Below are 7,816 nucleotides of genomic sequence, written 5' to 3' on the forward strand. Positions count from 1 at the left end.
TTAGCCATGAAATCACCGTGAATTCGGTTAAAGTTAACCTAAGGTGTCGGTCATATGGCTCGGGTCCATGGGGTTGAGTACTGTGGTCAGGTTATCACCCAGGTAAGGAATTGCCTCTTACCTTTGGTTCTTAGAACCGTTTTGCCAGTGCCCAACTCACAGTTTCTCTTCCCCTTTCTTTTATCATAGGGACATGCCACATAACCTAGCCTTAAGGTTTACGAGTGAAAACAACAGGTGGGAATTCTTAAGGAATTTCCCGAAAATAAAAAGCAATCTAATTTTTGAAAAGTTTTCTTTGAATGTTGAGGCACAGCCTCGGAGTTTGTGTGTGTGTGTACATAACAATACAATATATAACAAATAAATAATTATCTAAGAGACTGTAAACAATTTAATTTGAACACATAAAGGTAAACAGATAGGCACGTATAGGGCTCCTAAACATGTGTCTAAGGCAATTTCTAACGACCTATCTTAAACCTTCGGCTCTGATACCAATCTGTAACATCCGACCTTTTGCACCACCAATATTGTCCGCTCTGCCCACGAAGAGCTCACAGATTTGTTTTTGGTTGCCCAAAACGCGTTGGTGATTGAAGAGGCAGGACATTTACTTATGAACCAAGGATCTCTCTTGTCCACGGCCGATGTGGGATAGCCTAAGAGTGGGACGATGTTGTGTTTGCCAAGGGTGTTACATTCTGCCTTCTCCAAGCACCTAAGATATGGTTCTGCAAGAGATTTTCTGTATAATATATCATTCATTATAGTATATGGGATTACCTTTGTGCGAAAAGCTCTTGGGTTTTCATCCTTGGGGATAACTCCATCCTGAATATATTTCCTGATCGGGATAATCCAAGAACTTTCATTATCCTCAGGATTCGTGACTCCCATATCTCTACCATATTCTGATACTTCATTGACACCTTGTTCTTCTATTGCTGGGCTCAGGATATGTATGATAGGGATCTTGACACCTTCCGGTATTCTGAAGGATGAAGCTAAATATGCTAGGGCATCTGCTTCAACATTCTCTTCTCTAGGTACCTGTGAAATATCAAACATTTCGAAACACTTTGCTAGTTTTTTGACTAGCTCTAGATATTTCATTAGTCTTTCTCCTCTAACAGTGTAAGAACCATTAAAATGATTAGTTAATAATAATGAATCAACATGTACTTGAATAAACCTGATTTTCATGTCGATTGCTAGTTGTAATCCTGCTATCAAAGCTTCATATTCTGCCTCATTATTTGTGGCTTGAAATCCGTAGGATATGGATTGAGGTATAATGTCCCCCTGTGGTGATTTCAGCAGAATACCGAGACCTGTTCCTCTAACATTAGAAGCACCATCAGTGTATAGGGTCCATTTATCCTTGGTTTCTTCAAGTTGTTGGACTTCCAAGTCTGCCTTTTCTTTAAGTTCACTGGTGAAATCAGCCACAAAGTCTGCTAATGCCTGAGATTTGATGGCAGTCCTAGGTTCATATTAGAAGTAGCGCCTGCCTTTTTCAAGAGAAGTCGTAGGCTGCCTTTTTCTTCAGGAATTCATGTTTACCAAATCTAGCTTATGTCCAGTTGTATTCCCATGCCTAGTAACTTCAATCAAAAGGGGAATAGTTTTCTTGGATACCAAAGAACCAATCAGAGGCTTAGATCTACATTTTGCTTGAACATGACCATGTCTCTCTACAAATATGATCATGTCTCACTTTTGACAATAAAAGGAGCCGTTCACATACAGAATAGGGGGGAGCCAGAAGAGTTTTAACCCACTTTTTATAACTCTCTCAAATAATTGGTGATTTCAACTTATTTTGCAAGCATCTTGTTAGGCTTCCACCATCCTCTTTCCAATCTTCAATCTTAGTTTGCATTTCCTTGTTCTTGAACATGTTTTGTAAGCTTATTTCTAGTTTGATTGTAGTTGTATTAAGCCTTATGGGCTAATTACTTTTGCTATCTAGACAATGTTGAAGCTTTTGCTAATGTGATATATTATCTATGCATGACTTTGGTAAATTGGTGTTATTTCAAGAATATGGTTGAATTTATAAGTTAATATTGATGGTGTTCATACTTGTTAGAGTTGCATAATCTTGTTAGTTTTACAAATACTTAGGCATTCATGTTGGAAAACTATGTTCTAGATGTTTATTTGTAAACTTTGAATGTTCATGTTTCTTTGTTTACATTACTAAGTTAGGAATGACTAGTAAAGATTAACTTGATTATAATATTATTGATGAGTATGGAACCCTACACTTAATATTGGAAAATTGATGAGTGTTGTTATGATTCTTGACTTGGTGATGACTTGCTAGTTAAAGTTTCATAAGTTGAAATTAATTTCATGAGTTTGGCTACTTTAGTGTAATCTTAGGTGGTTAGAATGTTGTTCATACTAGCTTTCCTTTGATTATGAGACTTTGTTGTTTTGACAAACAAGTTAGTCTATGTTTATCTCTTGATTGAAAACCCTTCATGATGATTATTTGCTAGTATTAGGTTGCTTGATTGTAATCTAGTATTTATGTTTGGATTCATGATGTTTTACCATATCATTGCTATTTTATCATATTAGTGGAGTGGATTCATGTCTAGGTAGTTTGTTGGATTGATTGTATTCTTGTGTTTTTACTTGCTTATTTTCATTGTATGCTAGTTTAGTTAATTAAAATTCAAAGTGAGATTTACTTGTTCGGTTGACCATCTACAAAGATTTAGTACTAGAAAGTTGTCGTGTCCATGGATTGATACTCGGTTCTTGCCAACACTTTATTACAAACGATAGGTACACTTGCCTTTCGTGTGTGGTTTAGTTGTAGGTGAAAACCTATTTTAAAACCCGATTTGTGTGGAACTTTTATTAACATTTTTATATATATATTCACACACGTCAAGTTTTTGGCGCCGTTGCCGGGGACACGGTGATTTTTAAGGAACGATCCGAGTCTTTGATTAGCCTTGTTGATATTTTTGATCTATGATATTTTATTTTATTTCATTTTTATTCATCTTATTTTTATTTTAGTTTAGTTTTTAGTTAAGTTTCCGTGTCTTTGTTCGTTTTCCATTCCGTGTTCTTCCGGGTGATGAATGTCCACCACGCCCAGTCCTGAGCTTGTTTCACCTCTTTCTGAGCCCGAGCGACATCTTCGAGAAGGTTTGAGGAAGAGAGCACGCAAGGTTGCCGAGGTCATTGAAAACGAAGAAGTGGAGGATATCGACACCCCCGAGGTAGAAGAAGAAGAGATGGCGGACCTGAACGATCAAGGTCACATGGACGACTTTGCCACACCATCACTTGAAGGTTATGGCAGCAGCGTCACGCAACCCGAGATTGCAGTGAGTTTCGAGATCAAGTCGAGCGTCATTCATATGGTTGAAAATTCTGTTTCTTTTCATGGTCTCCAGAACGAGGACCCTCATGCTCACGTTTCACATTTCCTTCGATTATGTGCGACATTCAAAATTACTAATTGTTCTGATGATGCCGTGAGACTTAGACTTTTTCCATTCTCACTTTGCGGGTCTGCTCTGGAGTGGTTAGAGGCACTCCCTTCCGGTTCCATCACCACTTGGAATCAATTAGTTGAGCAGTTTCTTCTTCAATATTTTCCACCCGATAAAACTGCTAAATTCCGAGCAAACATCACCGGTTTTCGTGTCGATGATGACGAGTCACTTCATGCCGTATGGGAGAGGTTCAAGGGCTTGCTGAGAAAATGCCCTCATCATGGTTTGAGCCGCGGGCTTCAATGTTGTACATTCTTTGACGCTTTATCTGGGGCACAAAAGCAGGCCGTCGATCAGGTTGCAGGAGGAGATTTCGGTAGGTCTACTCCAAATGAGGCGCTTGATATCTTGAAGAAAGCCGCTAAGAAGAGTTTCCCGTATAATCCACCTCGTTGTATTCCTTCCTCTAAGGGTGTTCATCACGTTTATTCAAACACCCTTGTCTCCGCCCAGTTAGAAGCTCTTACTAAAAGATTTGACCAAATGCAATCCGATCTTGTCAAATCTAGTTCTCGTTGTGGGGTGTGTGACGGAAAACACCAGACCAGTTAGTGCCAGCAGGCCATGGTGGTGGAGGATGTTGACTTTCTAGGCCGCCAAAACAATGCCTACAGCAACACCTACAACCCGGGATGGAGAAACCACCCCAATTTCAGCTGGAAAGATGGTGGTAGCAATCAAAATCAAATGCCACCGGGTTTTGACAGAAAGCTAAATTATCAAAGTCAAATCCAAAATCAATCTTACCAGCAAAAGCCTCAATTTCAGGGTTCCAGCAGTGGTAATCAGTCAGGTGGGGTGTCTAGTGTAGAAAGCCTTTTGTCCCAACTTTTGGCTAAGACCGAGACCTCAAACAAATTGGCTGAGCAAAGGAGCCTGAAAATTGATGAGACTCTCCAGAGGCACGATCTTGAGTTGAGGAATCAGAAAGCGTCCATGCAAACCATCGAAAATCAAGTTGGACAGATTGCTCAACTCCTCTCTGAGAGAGAGCAGGGTAGCCTTCCTAGTAACACCGAAAGGAATCCAAATGCTGAGGCTAAGGCTATTACCCTGAGGAGTGGTAGGACTACCATTCCTATTGATGCATCTGTTTCCACACCAAAACCGATTGCGGATGAGATCGAGACTGAGACTCCTGGTGAGGTGCACTCGAGGCTAGACCTAGCAAGTACCGCACAACCCAGTGAGCCAGTCAGGACTTATGTTCCTCCCATTCCATATCCAGGTCGTTTGAAGAAGCAGAAGATGGAAGAGCAGTATGGGAAATTCTTAGAGCTTTTTAAGAAATTACACATTAATCTTCCTTTCCTTGATGCCTTGAAAGAAATGCCAAAGTATGCTAAGTTCTTGAAACAGGTCCTCTCGAATAAGAAGAAGTTGGAGGAGCTTTCTTGTGTTACTTTGAATGAGGAGTGTTCCGCGGTCCTTCAGAATAAACTGCCCCAAAAAATGACCAATCCGGGCAGTTTCACCATTCCTTGTTTGATCGGTAGTTTGTCGGTTAGTAATGCTTTAGCCGACCTAGGTGCTAGCATAAACTTGATGCCTTATTCCGTTTTTTCCAAACTAGACCTAGGTGAGCCTAAGCCTACTCGCATGAGCATCCAGCTTGCCGACCGTTCTGTGAAATATCCTGGGGGTATAGTTGAGAATATGCTTGTGAAAATCGACAAATTCGTGTTTCCTGTCGATTTTGTGATCTTAGACATGGATGAGGATAAAAATGTACCACTTATCCTTGGTCGTCCTTTCCTAGCCACTGCTAGAGCTCTCATTGATGTTTGCACCGGCAGACTCACTCTTAGAGTTGGAGACGAGGAGGTGACCTTTGATATTGGGAAATCCATGCGACACCCGCAGGATCATGATGACGTGCTTTACATTGATACCATTGATTCTTGTGTGTGTGAACACCTTCAGGACACGTGTGAGGAGAGTTCTTTGGATACTCATTTGATTAGTGGAGATGGTTCTGACCTTGTCATTGAGCCTCTACTTGAGGAGTTGGCCTATGGTGTAGACCACGAGCCTCCTGAGTGTTTGGAGAAAATACAGGATGTTGATCGGATATCCGAGCCTAAGGCAAAACCTTCCGTTGAGGACCCACCATCCATTGATCTTAAGGAACTTCCGTCCCATTTGGAGTATGCCTTTTTGGAGGATGGGTCCCGCTTGCCTGTTATCATTTCTTCAAGTTTGTCGAGTGAGGAGAAGGTTAAATTGCTTACGGTTCTCAAAAGGCACAAGCATGCGATCGCTTGGAAGATCATAGATATAAAAGGGATTAATCCATCCTTTCGTACCCATAAGATCTTGATGGAGGAGGAGTACAAACCTGTGGTGCAGCATCAAAGGCGTCTCAACCCTAATATGCAAGACGTTGTGAAGAAAGAGGTCATCAAGCTACTCGATGCTAGATTGATTTACCTGATCTCTGATTCCCCATGGGTGAGCCCTGTGCAGGTTGTCCCAAAAAAGGGCGGTATGACGGTTGTGATGAATGAGAAAAACGAGTTAATTCCTACTCGTACCGTCACGGGATGGAGAGTTTGCATTGATTATCGCAAACTCAATGACGCCACGAGAAAGGATCATTTTCCCCTCCCCTTTATCGATCAGATGTTAGAACGATTGTCGGGAAAATTGTTCTATTGTTTTCTCGATGGATTCTCGGGATATTTTCAGATCCCCATCTCTCCTGAGGATCAGGAGATGACGACATTCACATGTCCCTATGGCACATTCGCCTACCGGCGGATGCCCTTTGGATTGTGTAATGCCCCTGCCACGTTTCAGAGATGTATGGTGGCGATTTTTCATGATATGATAGAGGACTCCATGGAGGTTTTCATGGATGACTTTTCTGTTTTTGGGAGTTCTTTTGATCATTGTTTGAGAAATTTGGAAAAAATGTTGGCAAGGTGCGAAGAGGCCAACCTTGTTCTTAATTGGGAGAAATGTCAATTCATGGTGAAGGAGGGCATTGTGTTAGGGCATAAGATTTCACAGGCGGGGCTTGAGGTCGATCGAGCCCAAATTGATTCCATATCTAAGTTTCCGCCACCAAATTCGGTGAAGTCTATTAGGAGTTTTCTTGGTCACGTGGGTTTTTATCGGTGATTCATAAAGGACTTTTCCCAAATCGCCCGCCCAATTACTAAGCTCCTCGAAAAGGATGCCCCGTTCATTTTCTCCTCCGATTGCCTTCGTGCATTTGAGTTGTTGAAGGAGAAATTGGTAAACGCTCCTATCATGGTAGCCCCCGACTGGACTCTTCCTTTTGAGTTGATGTGTGATGCTAGCGATTATGCAGTCGAGGCGGTTTTAGGTCAAAGACGGGATAAGCATTTTCACCCGATTTACTATGCGAGCAGGACTCTGAATGACGCGCAAGAGAATTACACGACTACCGAGAAAGAGCTCCTTGCGGTTGTCTTTGCGTTCGATAAATTTCGGTGTTATCTTGTCCTTTCTAAGACCATCGTGTTCACGGATCATGCAGCACTTCGTTATCTTTTCAGTAAACAAGATGCGTAGCCCAGACTCATACGTTGGATTTTATTGCTGCACGAGTTTGACATTGAGATCCGTGACAAAAAGGGGGCTGAGAATGTCGCGGCCGATCATCTCTCTCGTCTTGAGTGCTCAGTTTCATCGGAAAAAGTGGGGGTCCACATAAATGACAATTTCCCCCACGAGTTCCTCATGCATATCGAGACGCGAGATGATGATCATACTTGGTTCGCAGACATTGCGAATTTTCTCGCGAGTGGGATTGTTTTGAAGGGCCTTACTCACCAGCAAAAGAAGAAATTCTTTTCTGATGTTAAGCATTATTTTTGGGAGGATCCCTATTTATTTCATGTCGGAGCCGATCAGCTCGTGCGTAGGTGCGTGTATGGTGATGAAGCACGCAAAATCCTGAGTCACTGCCACGAGGGCCCGACCAGAGGACACCATGGAGCCACATCCACCGCGAAGAAGGTCTTTGACGCCGGTTTCTTTTGGCCAGCCATCTTCCGTGATGCTCATGACATGGTGCAGTCTCGCGATGCTTGCCAAAGTGCAAGCAACATCTCATCACGAGACGAGATGCCCCAGCGACCGATTTAGGTTTGCGAGGTTTTTGATGTGTGGGGCATCGATTTCATGGGACCTTTCCCGACTTCTTTCAGCCACCGTTACATCCTAGTAGCCGTTGATTATGTTTCAAAGTGGGCCGAGGCGCAAGCCTTGCCCACTAATGACGCTAGGTCAGTGGTGAAATTCTTGAAGAAGCTGTTTTC

At 42.2% G+C, this 7,816-nt stretch overlaps 1 non-coding gene and 1 pseudogene across 1 annotated transcript; one reads left to right on the forward strand and one right to left on the reverse strand.

Moving 5' to 3' along the window:
* Positions 1-3,647: 3,647 nt before the first annotated feature.
* Positions 3,648-3,754, reverse strand: LOC143588153 (small nucleolar RNA R71). The gene has a single exon (XR_013145044.1). It is a non-coding gene; the product is annotated as a small nucleolar RNA R71 (small nucleolar RNA).
* Positions 3,755-3,928: 174 nt separating this feature from the next.
* Positions 3,929-7,816, forward strand: LOC143588148 (uncharacterized; annotated as a pseudogene).

This window comes from Bidens hawaiensis, unplaced genomic scaffold (genome assembly GCF_021521415.1).
Source record: "Bidens hawaiensis isolate Kalapana, Puna unplaced genomic scaffold, B.hawaiensis_p1.1 tig00036041_1, whole genome shotgun sequence".
Taxonomy (NCBI): Eukaryota; Viridiplantae; Streptophyta; class Magnoliopsida; order Asterales; family Asteraceae; genus Bidens; species Bidens hawaiensis.